The 16,844-nt window shown below is 39.9% G+C and overlaps 1 non-coding gene across 1 annotated transcript; it reads right to left on the bottom strand.

Moving 5' to 3' along the window:
- Positions 1-709: 709 nt before the first annotated feature.
- trnar-acg lies at positions 710-782 on the bottom strand. Its single transcript has one exon. It is a non-coding gene; the product is annotated as a tRNA-Arg (tRNA).
- Between the last annotated feature and the right edge of the window lie 16,062 nt (positions 783-16,844).

Here is a 16,844-nt window from a genome sequence, read left to right as displayed (position 1 = left end):
TTCAGAATTTGTTGTTGACATGCATAAATTTGCTAATCTTGCCAATGAAAACGTCATTTAAATAGTTGGCAATATCAGTGGGTTTTGTGATGAATGTGCCATCTGATACAATGAATGATGGGGCTGAGTTTGCTTTTTTCCAAAAATGTAATTGAAGGTGCTCCAGAGCTTTTTACTATCATTCTTTATATAATTTATCTTTGTTTCATAGTATAGTTTCTTCTTCTTTTTATTCAGTTTAGTCAAATGATTTCACAATTTGTAGTTCGTTTTGCTAATCGGTTGAGGTTGTTGCCTCAATCCCTCTCAATCACACAATTTTTCAATTCCTCATCAATCCACGGGGATTTAACAGTTTCTACAGTCATTTTATTAATAGTGGGTGCATGTTTATTAGTAAAGCCATATTACTTCAATAGTTGTTGACATGAGATCATCTCTAAGCTTTACAGGAACATGCCTCTGAACATAAATGACAATAGGTCTGTCTCTTCTGTACATTTACATTTAAGTCATTTAGCAGACGCTCTTATCCAGAGCGACTTACAAATTGGAAAGTTCATACATATTCATCCTGGTCCCCCCGTGGGAAATGAACCCACAACCCTGGCGTTGCAAGCGCCACGCTCTACCAACTGAGCCACACGGGAGACCAAAAAAAGCATACAGTATCATTCCCAGCTTGATTTCAATCAATTAACTATAGTGACGAGCCAGCCAGGAGTCGAACCTAGAATCTTCTGATCCGTAGTCAGACACGTTATCCATTGCGCCACTGGCCCCTGAAGATGTTGAAATTAATTGCTACCACTATAATATTATCGAAGTGAGTTTCAGTGATAGTAAGTATATGAATGTTATCTGTTACTAGCAAGTTATCGATTTCATGAAACCTTGTTTCTTAAGCTACATACAGGTATGTTAATGAGGGCTAATTTTAGCACTTTTATGGGATTCCTGATTGTTTTTATTACTTTACTGGGAATCTAAATAAAATAAATAAATAATATAAATATCAGATGCTGACTTGCTGCACCCTCGACAACTACTGTGATTATTATTATTTGACCATGCTGGTCATTTATGAACATTTGAACATCTTGGCCATGTTCTGTTATAATCTCCACCCGGCACAGCCAGAAGAGGACTGGCCACCCCTCATAGCCTGGTTCCTCTCTAGGTTTCTTCCTAGGTTTTGGCCTTTCTAGGGAGTTTTTCCTAGCCACTGTTGCTTCTACACCTGCATTGCTTGCTGTTTGGGGTTTTAGCTTGGGTTTCTGTACAGCACTTTGAGATATCAGCTGATGTACGAAGGGCTATATAAATACACTTGATTTGATTTGATGTAGACATGACAGTGATATTAATGTTGGAGCTGATAGTGCAGGGTGAGCTGCACACAGTGGACATCCTACTATGGCACAGTGCCTCAGTGCTAACAGTATAACTCTGGTTCATAGGCGCATGATTACTGAATACAATATCTGTAGGATCAGCTGAGGCAGTAAGAGGGACATGAATTAGGTTACTTACATTATGACTTTCAGCACCCCTGGGACAATGCACATTTGCAGCAGCCCTATGACAACTCAGCGACACAATGGTAGGGATTATCTGAGCAGGGCTTTGGTCACTGATAAGTCATTGTCTCAATGCAGCCTTGGATTGAGCCTCTGCCTCGGCTCTGACAGAGGCAGAGAGACACTGACTCACACAGACTCCTTCAGACAGTCAGTTCTCTATCGTTAATGATTGGCTCTCCGTTACTCTCCGTTACAGCCTTCTCACTTTATTCAATTTCCCTTTAAAAATTATATATATATTATTTTTTCTTGTGTTTATTTTCAAAACATTTTGGGGGGGGATCACGCCCTCATTTATCCCCGCTTTTAAATATCTGGGCATCTGGATTGACAAAAAAAAGCCTATCTTTCAAAAAGCATGTTGATGGGTTAGTTTTAAGACATTAATAATTAAAACAGGTTTATTCTATAGGAACAGCTCCTGTCTTTCATTAAATAGCAGAAAAGGAATCTTTCAGTCAACATACATTCCAGTTATTGACTATGGCGATATTGTCTACATGAATGCAGCTGCCACTGTATTGAAGACATTGGATGCAGTTTATCATAGAGCGTTGCGCTTTATTATGGTGATAAAGTTCAGTACACCTCATTTATTTTAGTATTTTATTTTATTTTATTTCTTAAGAGGTAGATCAGCTTTAATATTGCGGATAGATTGTTGCTTCCATCAAATGTAATTGTCTGCATTATTTCCAATCCCCCATATCTTTTGGGGGGTATATATCCATATACACTGGTCAAAAAAATAAAGGGAACACTTAAACAACACAATGTAACTCCAAGTCAATCACACTTCTGTGAAATCAAACTGTCCACTTAGGAAGCAACACTGATTGACAATAAATGTCACATGCTGTTGTGCAAATGGAATAGACAACAGGTGGAAATTATAGGCAATTAGCAAGACACCCCCAATAAAGGAGTGGTTCTGCAGGTGGTGACCACAGACCACTTCTCAGTTCCTATGCTTCCTGGCTGATGTTTTGGTCACTTTTGAATGCTGGCGGTGCTTTCACTCTAGTGGTAGCATGAGACGGAGTCTACAACCCACACAAGTGGCTCAGGTAGTGCAGCTCATCCAGGATGGCACATCAATGCGAGCTGTGGCAAGAAGGTTTGCTGTGTCTGTCAGCGTAGTGTCCAGAGCATGGAGGCGCTACCAGGAGACAGGCCAGTACATCAGGAGACGTGGAGGAGGCCGTAGGAGGGCAACAACCCAGCAGCAGGACCGCTACCTCCGCCTTTGTGCAAGGAGGAGCACTGCCAGAGCCCTGCAAAATGACCTCCTGCAAAATGTGCATGTGTCTGCTCAAACGGTCAGAAACAGACTCCATGAGGGTGGTATGAGGGCCCGACATCCACAGGTGGGGGTTGTGCTTACAGCCCAACACCGTGCAGGACGTTTGGCATTTGCCAGAGAACACCAAGATTGGAAAATTCGCTACTGGCTCCCTATGCTCTTCACAGATGAAAGCAGGTTCACACTGAGCACATGGGCACATGTGACAGACGTCTGGAGACGCCGTGGAGAACGTTCTGCTGCCTGCAACATCCTCCAGCAATCCAACTCCAATCCCCCATATATTCTTTGGGGTATATATCCATATATCCATATACATACATTCATACATATACCCATATACATGTATATACATAAACATTCATACATATACACACTTTCTTTAGTATACCTCATTGCATCAGAAATTGTATCAGAAAGTAGGCTGGCCCTCCTTGAAGTCTCGTAGATCGATGCATTGTGCTTTTTTATGTCGATAAAGCCCTATTGCATAAATATCCGCCATACCTTGCCTCATTGTTAACCTTCAGACGTATAAGTTACCAGACCCGGACTCAGGGATGGCTAACCCTGGAGATTCCTTCAATCTCCACCGTGTTAGGTAAGTCTGCTTTTAGTCCTTAAAGTTGGTGGAGTTGATATCTCTAGGGCGATTCAGGCGAATGTTAGAAGAATGTTATTTGTTTCATATGATTGTGTTTTTCATTTAAAGACTCTTAATTCCATGTCTTTTCATTTATAGACTCTTAATTCTATGTATTTTCATTGTGACCTTTCTCTTCATCTCGTTACTCTCGTTCTAATCAACATCAGACCGACTGAGCTAAGTGAGACAGAGTTAGTTCCAGCCATATGAAACACATAACGGTTCTATACTAGGACGGTACACAAACAGGAGAGGATCACCTGGGAGTTTTACACTGATTACACACACACGCACGTGCACACGCACACGCACGCGCACACGCACACACACACACACACACACACACACACACACACACACACACACACACACACACACACACACACACTAAAATATGACTAAATCATGACTAAAACATGACTAAAGCATGACAAAATCATGACTAAAGCATGACTAAATCATGACTAATAATACCAATAGCAATAATATGTGGGCGGTTTATCAATGAGGTTCATAGGGTTTCTGTGATCAGTATAGTCATATAGACATCTAGTTATCTAGACATCTAGTCATCTAGTCATCTAGACATCTAGACATCTAGTCATCTAGTCATCTAGTCATCTAGACATCTAGTCATCTAGACATCTAGTCATCTAGACATCTAGTCATCTAGTCATCTAGTCATCTAGACATCTCGTCATCTAGTCATCTAGACATCTAGTCATCTAGTCATCTAGTCATCTAGTCATCTAGTCATCTAGTCATCTAGACATCTAGTCATCTAGTCATCTAGACATCTAGTCATCTAGACATCTAGTCATCTAGTCATCTAGTCATCTAGACATCTAGTCATCTAGTCATCTAGACATCTAGTCATCTAGTCATCTAGTCATCTAATCATCTAGTCATCTAGACATCTAGTCATCTAGACATCTAGTCATCTAGTCATCTAGTCATCTAGACATCTAGTCATCTAGTCATCTAGTCATCTAGACATCTAGACATCTAGTCATCTAGTCATCTAGTCATCTAGTCATCTAGTCATCTAGTCATCTAGACATCTAGTCATCTAGTCCTCTAGTCATCTAGTCATCTAGTCATCTAGTCATCTAGTCCTCTAGTCATCTAGTCCTCTAGTCGTCTAGTCGTCTAGACATCTAGTCATCTAGTCATCTAGTCATCTAGACATCTAGTCATCTAGTCATCTAGACATCTAGTTGTTAAGTCATCTAGTCATCTAGTCATCTAGTCATCTAGTCATCTAGTTATCTAGTCATCTAGACATCTAGTCATCTAGTCATCTAGTCATCTAGACATCTAGTCATCTAGACATCTAGTCATCTAGACATCTAGTTGTTAAGTCATCTAGTCATCTAGTCATCTAGACATCTAGTCATCTAGACATCTAGTCATCTAGACATCTAGTTGTTAAGTCATCTAGTCATCTAGTCATCTAGTCATCTAGTCATCTAGACATCTAGTCATCTAGTCATCTAGTCATCTAGACATCTAGTCATCTAGTCCTCTAGTCATCTAGTCATCTAGTCATCTAGACATCTAGTTGTTAAGTCATCTAGTCATCTAGTCATCTAGACATCTAGTCATCTAGACATCTAGTCATCTAGTCATCTAGTCATCTAGTCATCTAGTCCTCTAGTCCTCTAGTCATCTAGTCATCTAGTCATCTAGTCATCTAGACATCTAGTCATCTAGTCATCTAGACATCTAGTTGTTAAGTCATCTAGTCATCTAGTCATCTAGTCATCTAGACATCTAGTCATCTAGTCATCTAGTCATCTAGTCATCTAGACATCTAGTCATCTAGTCATCTAGACATCTAGTCATCTAGTCATCTAGTCATCTAGTCATCTAGACATCTAGTCATCTAGACATCTAGTTGTTAAGTCATCTAGTCATCTAGTCATCTAGACATCTAGTCATCTAGTCATCTAGTCATCTAGACATCTAGACATCTAGTCATCTAGTCATCTAGTCATCTAGTCATCTAGTCATCTAGACATCTAGTTGTTAAGTCATCTAGTCATCTAGTCATCTAGACATCTAGTCATCTAGTCATCTAGTCATCTAGTCATCTAGACATCTAGACATCTAGTCATCTAGTCATCTAGTCATCTAGTCATCTAGACATCTAGTCATCTAGACATCTAGTCATCTAGTCATCTAGTCATCTAGTCATCTAGTCCTCTAGTCCTCTAGTCATCTAGTCATCTAGTCATCTAGTCATCTAGACATCTAGTCATCTAGTCATCTAGACATCTAGTTGTTAAGTCATCTAGTCATCTAGTCATCTAGTCATCTAGACATCTAGTCATCTAGTCATCTAGTCATCTAGTCATCTAGACATCTAGTCATCTAGTCATCTAGACATCTAGTCATCTAGTCATCTAGTCATCTAGTCATCTAGACATCTAGTCATCTAGACATCTAGTTGTTAAGTCATCTAGTCATCTAGTCATCTAGACATCTAGTCATCTAGTCATCTAGTCATCTAGACATCTAGACATCTAGTCATCTAGTCATCTAGTCATCTAGTCATCTAGTCATCTAGACATCTAGTCATCTAGTCATCTAGACATCTAGTTGTTAAGTCATCTAGTCATCTAGTCATCTAGTTGTTAAGTCATCTAGTCATCTAGACATCTAGTCATCTAGTCATCTAGACATCTAGTCATCTAGTCCTCTAGTCATCTAGTCATCTAGTCATCTAGTCATCTAGACATCTAGTTGTTAAGTCATCTAGTCATCTAGTCATCTAGACATCTAGTCATCTAGACATCTAGACATCTAGACATCTAGTCATCTAGTCATCTAGTCATCTAGTCATCTAGACATCTAGTCATCTAGTCATCTAGTCATCTAGTCATCTAGACATCTAGTCATCTAGACATCTAGTCATCTAGTCATCTAGTCATCTAGTCATCTAGACATCTAGACATCTAGTCATCTAGTCATCTAGTCATCTAGTCATCTAGTCCTCTAGTCATCTAGTCATCTAGACATCTAGTCATCTAGTCATCTAGACATCTAGTCATCTAGTCCTCTAGTCATCTAGTCATCTAGTCATCTAGTCATCTAGTTGTTAAGTCATCTAGTCATCTAGTCATCTAGACATCTAGTCATCTAGACATCTAGACATCTAGACATCTAGTCATCTAGTCATCTAGTCATCTAGTCATCTAGACATCTAGTCATCTAGACATCTAGTCATCTAGACATCTAGTCATCTAGACATCTAGTCATCTAGTCATCTAGTCATCTAGTCATCTAGTCATCTAGTCATCTAGACATCTAGACATCTAGACATCTAGTCACCTAGTCATCTAGTCATCTAGTCCTCTAGTCATCTAGTCATATAGACATCTAGTCATCTAGTCATCTAGACATCTAGTTGTTAAGTCATCTAGTCATTTAGTCGTCTAGACATCTAGTCATCGAGTCATCTAGTCATCTAGTCATCTAGTCATCTAGTTATCTAGTCATCTAGACATCTAGTTGTTAAGTCATCTAGTCATCTAGTCATCTAGTCATCTAGTCATCTAGACATCTAGTCATCTAGTCATCTAGTCATCTAGTCATCTAGTCATCTAGTTATTTAGTCATCTAGACATCTAGTTGTTAAGTCATCTAGTCATCTAGACATCTAGTCATCTAGTCATCTAGTCATCTAGACATCTAGTCATCTAGTCATCTAGTCATCTAGACATCTAGTTGTTAAGTCATCTAGTCATCTAGTCATCTAGACATCTAGTTGTTAAGTCATCTAGTCATCTAGTCATCTAGACATCTAGACATCTAGTCATCTAGACATCTAGACATCTAGACATCTAGTCCTCTAGACATCTAGTCATATAGTCATCTAGACATCTAGTCATCTAGTCATATAGTCATCTAGACATCTAGTTGTTAAGTCATCTAGTCATCTAGTCATCTAGTCATCTAGTCATCTAGACATCTAGACATCTAGACATCTAGTTGTTAAGTCATCTAGTCATCTAGTCATCTAGTTGTTAAGTCATCTAGTCATCTAGTCATCTAGTCATCTAGACATCTAGACATCTAATTGTTAAGTCATCTAGTCATCTAGTCATCTAGACATCTAGTTGTTAAGTCATCTAGTCATCTAGTCATCTAGTCATCTAGTCATCTAGTCATCTAGACATCTAGACATCTAGTTGTTAAGTCATCTAGTCATCTAGTCATCTAGTCATCTAGTCATCTAGACATCTAGTTGTTAAGTCATCTAGTCATCTAGACATCTAGTTGTTAAGTCATCTAGTCATCTAGTCATCTAGTCATCTAGTCATCTAGTCATCTAGTCATCTAGACATCTAGACATCTAGTTGTTAAGTCATCTAGTCATCTAGACATCTAGTTGTTAAGTCATCTAGTCATCTAGACATCTAGTCATCTAGTAATCTAGTCATATAGTCATATAGTCATCTAGTCATCTAGTCATCTAGTCATCTAGTTATTAAGTCATCTAGACATCTAGACATCTAGTCATCTAGACATCTAGTCGTCTAGACATCTAGTCATCTAGTCATCTAGTCATCTAGTCATCTAGACATCTAGTCATCTAGACATCTAGTCATCTAGACATCTAGACATCTAGTCATCTAGACATCTAGTCATCTAGTCATCTAGTCATCTAGTCATCTAGACATCTAGTCATCTAGTCATCTAGTCATCTAGTCATCTAGTTATTAAGTCATCTAGACATCTAGTCATCTAGTCATCTAGTCATCTAGTCATCTAGACATCTAGTCATCTAGTCATCTAGTTATTAAGTCATCTAGACATCTAGTCAACTAGTCATCTAGTCATCTAGTCATCTAGTCATCTAGTCATCTAGTCATCTAGACATCTAGACATCTAGACATCTAGACATCTAGTCACCTAGTCATCTAGTCATCTAGTCCTCTAGTCATCTAGTCATATAGACATCTAGTCATCTAGTCATCTAGACATCTAGTTGTTAAGTAATCTAGTCATCTAGTCATCTAGTCATCTAGTCATCTAGTCATCTAGTCATCTAGACATCTAGACATCTAGTTGTTAAGTCATCTAGTCATCTAGACATCTAGTTGTTAAGTCATCTAGTCATCTAGACATCTAGTCATCTAGTAATCTAGTCATATAGTCATATAGTCATCTAGTCATCTAGTCATCTAGTCATCTAGTTATTAAGTCATCTAGACATCTAGACATCTAGTCATCTAGACATCTAGTCGTCTAGACATCTAGTCATCTAGTCATCTAGTCATCTAGACATCTAGACATCTAGTCATCTAGACATCTAGTCATCTAGTCATCTAGTCATCTAGTCATCTAGTCATCTAGTCATCTAGACATCTAGTCATCTAGACATCTAGTCATCTAGACATCTAGACATCTAGTCATCTAGACATCTAGTCATCTAGTCATCTAGTCATCTAGTCATCTAGACATCTAGTCATCTAGTCATCTAGTCATCTAGTCATCTAGTTATCTAGTCATCTAGACATCTAGTTGTTAAGTCATCTAGTCATCTAGTCATCTAGTCATCTAGACATCTAGTCATCTAGTCATCTAGACATCTAGTCATCTAGTCATCTAGTTATTAAGTCATCTAGACATCTAGTCAACTAGTCATCTAGTCATCTAGTCATCTAGACATCTAGTCATCTAGTCATCTAGTCATCTAGTCATCTAGTCATCTAGACATCTAGACATCTAGACATCTAGTCATCTAGTCATCTAGTCCTCTAGTCATCTAGTCATATAGACATCTAGTCATCTAGTCATCTAGACATCTAGTTGTTAAGTCATCTAGTCATTTAGTCGTCTAGACATCTATACATCTAGTCATCGAGTCATCTAGTCATCTAGTCATCTAGTCATCTAGTCATCTAGTCATCTAGTCATCTAGTTATCTAGTCATCTAGACATCTAGTTGTTAAGTCATCTAGTCATCTAGTCATCTAGTCATCTAGACATCTAGTCATCTAGTCATCTAGTCATCTAGTCATCTAGTCATCTAGTTATTTAGTCATCTAGACATCTAGTTGTTAAGTCATCTAGTCATCTAGTCATCTAGACATCTAGTCATCTAGTCATCTAGTCATCTAGACATCTAGTCATCTAGTCATCTAGTCATCTAGACATCTAGTTGTTAAGTCATCTAGTCATCTAGTCATCTAGACATCTAGTTGTTAAGTCATCTAGTCATCTAGTCATCTAGACATCTAGACATCTAGTCATCTAGACATCTAGACATCTAGACATCTAGTCCTCTAGACATCTAGACATCTAGACATCTAGTCATCTAGTCATATAGTCATCTAGACATCTAGTCATCTAGTCATATAGTCATCTAGACATCTAGTCATCTAGTCATATAGTCATCTAGACATCTAGTTGTTAAGTCATCTAGTCATCTAGTCATCTAGTCATCTAGTCATCTAGACATCTAGACATCTAGACATCTAGTTGTTAAGTCATCTAGTCATCTAGTCATCTAGTTGTTAAGTCATCTAGTCATCTAGTCATCTAGTCATCTAGACATCTAGACATCTAATTGTTAAGTCATCTAGTCATCTAGTCATCTAGACATCTAGTTGTTAAGTCATCTAGTCATCTAGTCATCTAGTCATCTAGTCATCTAGACATCTAGACATCTAGTTGTTAAGTCATCTAGTCATCTAGTCATCTAGTCATCTAGTCATCTAGTCATCTAGACATCTAGTTGTTAAGTCATCTAGTCATCTAGACATCTAGTTGTTAAGTCATCTAGTCATCTAGTCATCTAGTCATCTAGTCATCTAGTCATCTAGTCATCTAGACATCTAGACATCTAGTTGTTAAGTCATCTAGTCATCTAGACATCTAGTTGTTAAGTCATCTAGTCATCTAGACATCTAGTCATCTAGTAATCTAGTCATATAGTCATATAGTCATCTAGTCATCTAGTCATCTAGTCATCTAGTTATTAAGTCATCTAGACATCTAGACATCTAGTCATCTAGACATCTAGTCGTCTAGACATCTAGTCATCTAGTCATCTAGTCATCTAGACATCTAGACATCTAGTCATCTAGACATCTAGTCATCTAGTCATATAGTCATCTAGTCATCTAGTCATCTAGTCATCTAGACATCTAGTCATCTAGACATCTAGTCATCTAGACATCTAGACATCTAGTCATCTAGACATCTAGTCATCTAGTCATCTAGTCATCTAGTCATCTAGACATCTAGTCATCTAGTCATCTAGTCATCTAGTCATCTAGTTATTAAGTCATCTAGACATCTAGTCATCTAGTCATCTAGTCATCTAGTCATCTAGACATCTAGTCATCTAGTCATCTAGTTATTAAGTCATCTAGACATCTAGTCAACTAGTCATCTAGTCATCTAGTCATCTAGTCATCTAGTCATCTAGACATCTAGTCATCTAGTCATCTAGTCATCTAGACATCTAGTCATCTAGACATCTAGTCATCTAGTCATCTAGTCATCTAGTCATCTAGACATCTAGTCATCTAGACATCTAGTCATCTAGTCATCTAGACATCTAGTCCTCTAGTCATCTAGTCATCTAGTCATCTATTCATCTAGTCATCTAGTCATCTAGTCCTCTAGTCCTCTAGTCCTCTAGACATCTAGGCATGTAGACATCTAGGCATCTAGACATCTAGGCATCTAGGCATCTAGACATCTAGTCATCTAGTCATCTAGTCATCTAGTCATCTAGTCATCTAGCCATCTAGTCATCTAGACATCTAGTCATCTAGACATCTAGACATCTAGTCCTCTAGTCGTCTAGTCATCTAGTCATCTAGTTGTTAAGTCATCTAGTCCTCTAGTCCTCTAGTCCTCTAGTCATCTAGTCCTCTAGTCCTCTAGTCCTCTAGTCCTCTAGTCATCTAGTCCTCTAGTCCTCTAGTCATTTTCAACGACTTGCCAGTTCAGACCCTTTTGGCAGTGGCTCTCATCAAAGCTTATACTGCTGCTGACACAATACACTTCCAATTTCCTTCGGAAGCCATTCTTGGATAGTTATCATTCGTCTCTGTAATTGGATTTAAATTGTGTTTTGTTTTTTTATTCCACTTCTTGACTCACAAGGAACAGCATCTGGGAATGATTGACAGAGCTGAGAAACCACTGCCGCCAGTGTGTGTGTGTGTGTGTGTGTGTGTGTGTGTGTGTGTGTGTGTGTGTGTGTGTGTGTGTGTGTGTGTGTGTGTGTGTGTGTGTGTGTGTGTGTGTGTGTGTGTGTGTGTGTGTGTGTGTGTGTGTGTGTGTGTGTGTGTGTGTGCGCGTGTGCAGTGTAAGAGAGTTTAAAGGAAGAAACAGTGTTTGGATAGATCAAATGGTATCATACACTTTAGCCGAGGCTTCAAGATAGGATTTCTTCTCAAAACCCCCATTGGGATCAGTTTACTTCAGGTATGAGACAGATGTGACAAGCCAATCAAGATTAAGATCAAGATTAGGATTAAGATCAAGATTAGGATTAAGATCAAAACCATTTGAAGTACTATGCTCACTTGATAATCCTTCAATTTAAACTACTAAATACAACAACAACTGATGTCTGGAGTCTGGAAATACTACATCCTGTTGACAATCAACTGAATCTGATGGTTCAACTAAATCCTGATGCTCTGCAGTTTATTTATTTGTAGTTATTTGATTTAATCTTTATTTAACTTGGCAAGTCAGTTAAGAACAAATTCTTATTTACAATGACGGCCTACCAAAACGCAAAATTCCACCTGCGGGGATGGGGGCTGGGATTTAAAAAAAAATGTGTATATATATATGTATAAATATAGGACAAAACACACATCCCGACAAGAGAGACAAAACAACACTACATAAAGAGAGACCTAAGACAACAACATAGCAAGGCAGCAACACATGACAACACAGCTTGGTAGCAACACAACATGACAACAACATGGTAGCAACACAACATGACAACTGTCAGTAAGAGTGTCCATGATTGAGTCTTTGAATGAAGAGATTGAGATAAAACTGTCCAGTTTGAGTGTTTGTTGCAGCTCGTTCCAGTCGCTAGCTGCAACGAACTGAAAAGAGGAGCGACCCAGGGATGTGTGTGCTTTGGGGACCTTTAACAGAATGTGACTGGCAGAATGAGTGTTGTATGTGGAGGATGAGGGCTGCAGTAGATATCTCAGATAGGGGGGAGTGAGGCCTAAGAGGGTTTTATAAATAAGCATCAACCAGTGGGTCTTGCGACGAGTATACAGAGATGATCAGTTTACAGAGGAGTATAGAGTGCAGTGATGTGTCCTATAAGGAGCATTGGTGGCAAATCCGATGGCCGAATGGTAAAGAACATCTAGCCGCTCGAGAGCACCCCTACCTGCCGATCTATAAATTACTACTCCGTAATCTAGCATGGGTAGGATGGTCATCTGAATCAGGGTTAGTTTGGCAGCTGGGGTGAAAGAGGAGCGGATACAATAGAGGAAACCAAGTCTAGATTTAACTTTAGCCTGCAGCTTTGATATATGCTGAGAGAAGGACAGTATACCGTCAGCCATACTCCCAAGTACTTGTATGAGGTGACTACCTCAAATTCTAAACCCTCAGATGTAGTAATCACACCTGTGAAGGAGGGGGGCATTCTTCTTACCAAACCACATGACCTTTGTTTTGGAGGTGTTAAGGTCAAGGGCAGAGAGAGCTTGTTGGATACTACGAAAGCTTTGTTGTAGAGCATTTAACACAAAATCCGGGGAGTGGCCAGCTGAGTATAAGACTGTATCATCTGCATATAAATGGATGAGAGAGCTTCCTACTGCCAGAGCTATGTTGTTTATGTAAATTGAGAAGAGTGTGGAGACAAGGATTGAGCCTTGGGGAACTCCATTGGTGACAGGCAGTGGCTGAGACAGCAGATGCTCTGACTTTATACACTGCACTCTTTGAGAGGGGTAGTTAGCAAACCAGCCCAAAGACCCCTCAGAGACACCAATACTCCTTAACTGGCACACAAGAATGGAATGGTCTACCGTATCAAAAGCTTTGGCCAAGTCAATAAAAATAGCAGTACAACATTGCTTAGAATCAAGGGCAATGGTGACAACATTGAGGACCTTTAAAGTTGCAGTGACACGTCCATAACCTGAGCGGAAACCAGATTGCATACCAGAGAGAATACTATAGACAAGAAAGTCAGTCAGTTGATTATTGACAAGTTCTTCCAACACTTTTGATAAACAGGGCAACATAGAAATATAACAGTTAGGATCAGCTTGATATAAAGGACGCACCGTGGCTGCCTTCCAAGCCATGGGAACCTCCCCAGAGAGGAGAGACAGGTTAAAAAGGTCAGAGATAGGCTTGGCGATGATAGGGGCAGCAACATTAAAGAAGAAAGGGTCTAAACCATCTGACCAAGATGTTTTTTGGGGTCAAGTTTAAGGAGCTCCTTTAGCACCTCGGACTCAGTGACCGCCTGCAGGGGGAAACTTTGTAGTGGGGCAGTGGAAAAGGAGGTAGGAGCATCTGGGATAGTCACATTAGAAGGGGTGGAAGATGAGGAAATGTTGGACGGGCAAGGAGGCATGGCTGAGTCAAATAGGAATCCTGACTTAATGAAGTGGTGATTAAAGAGCTCAGCCATGTGCTTCTTGTCAGTAACAACCACATCATCAACGTTAAGGGACATGAGCAGCTGTGAGGAGCAGGGTTTATTCTCCAGGTGTTTAACTGTTTTTGTAGAACTTCTTGGGATCTGTTCAGTTAGTAAAGCATAACGCTTTCAACGGCATGATAGTGGGTTCGATTCCCGGGACCACCCGTACCTAAAAATGTATAAACGCAGGACTGTAAGTCGCTTTCGATAAAAGTGTCTGCTAAATGGCATATTAAATTAAAAACAATTTATTATTATATTTAATGGCTCAATAGTCAGGTGAACCTTCTTTTTCCTTCAACATGGTGTTTCTTTAAGGTGGATTGACTGACGGGTGAAAACCCCCAAAGAGACCAAACGAAACTAAGAAATGAACAACACGAAACAATCAGAGCTAATAAGCCTGATGAGAGCCACGTTCTCAGACCCACATAGTTTCCCCTGGCGGGCCAGATGTGAGAGCAGAGAGGCTGCAACCGTTTATTCTGCAGGCACAGAATGGCTCCACTACGGGAGATGAGAGACGAGGAGAGGAACAACCCATGTGTTAATAACCTGGACCTGATATAGGACATCTTGTTTAACACTACACACACCAAACCTTCACAGTCTGATTTGTTTAACATGCAGACAACGGCTAGGCAAGGCTAAGGCTAACAAGCTAACATGCAACACCTTTAGGTTAAGGTTAACACGCAGTTTCAACTCCCCATTAGATGCCACCTCCTGCCGTTGTGCCCTGGAGCAAAGCACTTAACCCCTGGACTGCTCCAGCCCTGCAGCTGACCCTGTCCTCTGACCTCTGTGTCTGTTTCGGAAGGGTACGGCATAAAGGAAAAATACAAATATTTGTGTCTCTATGACAGTAAACCATAAAGTAATCTTTATCACAGAATCAGGCAAGCTGGCAAGCACACAGTGCCAAGGAGGGAAAGACATTTGGCTAACTCAGACCATCACCCAGAAAGAGAAGACTGTCTCTAGTTTCCGAGTTGGACATTAACTTCTTATGGCTGCAATCCCGTTAACGGGATGATATGACAACAGCCAGTGAAAGTGCAGGGCGCCAAATTCAAACAACAGAAATCTCATAATTAAAATTCCTCAAGCATACAAGTATTTCACACCATTTTAAAGATACACTTCTTGTTAATCCCACCACAGTGTCCGATTTCAAAAAGGCTTTACAGCGAAAGCACCACAAACGATTATGTTAGGTCACCGCAAAATCACAGAAAAAACACAGTCATTTTTCCAGCCAAAGAGAGGAGTCACAAAAAGCAGAAATAGAGATGAAATGAATCACTAACCTTTGATGATCTTCATCAGATGACACTCATAGGACTTCATGTTACACAATACATATATGTTTTGTTCGATAAAGTTCATATTTATATCCAAAAACCTCAGTTTACATTGGCGCCATGTTCAGAAATGCCTCCAAAATATCCAGAGAAATTGCAGAGAGCCACGTCAAATAACAGAAATACTCATCATAAACTTTGATGAAAGATACATGTTTTACATAGAATTAAAGATACTTGTTCTTAATGCAACCGCTGTGTCAGATTTCAAAAAGCTTTACGGCAAAAGCACAATATTCAATAATCTGAGAACAGCGTTCAGCCACAAAAGGAAGCTATACAGTTACCTGCCAAATTGTGCAGTCAACAAAACTCATAAAAAGCATTATAAATCTTCACTTACCTTTGCTGATCTTTGTCGGAATGCTCTCCCAGGACTCCCACTTCCACAAGAAATGTTTGTTTTGTTCGGTAATGTCCATCATTTATGTCCAAATAGCTATTTTTGTTAGTGTGTTTGGTAAACAAATCCAAAGTCAGGAAGCACGTTCACTAAAAGCAGACGAAATGTCAAAAAGTTCCGTAACAGTCCGTAGAAACATGTCAAACGATGTATTGAATCAATCTTTAGAATGTTTTTAACATAAATCTTCAGTAATGTTCCAACCGGAGAATTCCATTGACTTCAGATGTTTGACGGAACAGAGCTCCTTCTCATGTGAACGTGCATGGTCAGGTCATGATAGACCTGACTAATTCCTGTCTCCTTCGGCCCCACTACACAGTAGAGGCATCCTACACGGTTCTACAGACTGTTGACATCTAGTGGAAGCCATAGGAAGTGCAAACTCATCCATATCCCACTGTGTATTCAATAGGGGCTTGGTTGAAAATCGAACAACCTCAGATTTCCCACTTCCTGTTCCTTTCTTCTCTGGTTTTTGCCTGCCATATGAGTTCTGTTATACTCACAGACATAATTCAAACAGTTTTCGAAACTTCAGAGTGTTTTCTATCCAATACTACTAATAATATGCATATATTAGCAACTGGGACTGAGGAGCAGGTCCTGTGGCTGAGGGCTACCCCACTCTGACAGCCTGGCCCTGTGGCTGAGGGCTGTCCCACTCTGACAGCCTGGTCCTGTGGCTGAGAGCTGCCCCACTCTGACAGCCTGGCCCTGTGGCTGAGGGCTGCCCCACTCTGACAGCCTGGTCCTGTGGCTGAGGGCTGCCCCACTCTGACAGCCTGGTCCTGTGGCTGAGAGCTGCCCCACTCTGACAGCCTGGTCCTGTGGCTGAGAGCTGCCCCACTCTGACAGCCTGGTCCTGTGGCT

This window comes from Salvelinus namaycush, unplaced genomic scaffold (genome assembly GCF_016432855.1).
Source record: "Salvelinus namaycush isolate Seneca unplaced genomic scaffold, SaNama_1.0 Scaffold1691, whole genome shotgun sequence".
Lineage (NCBI taxonomy): Eukaryota > Metazoa > Chordata > Actinopteri > Salmoniformes > Salmonidae > Salvelinus > Salvelinus namaycush.
This window is presented reverse-complemented; position numbering and strand designations above follow the sequence as displayed.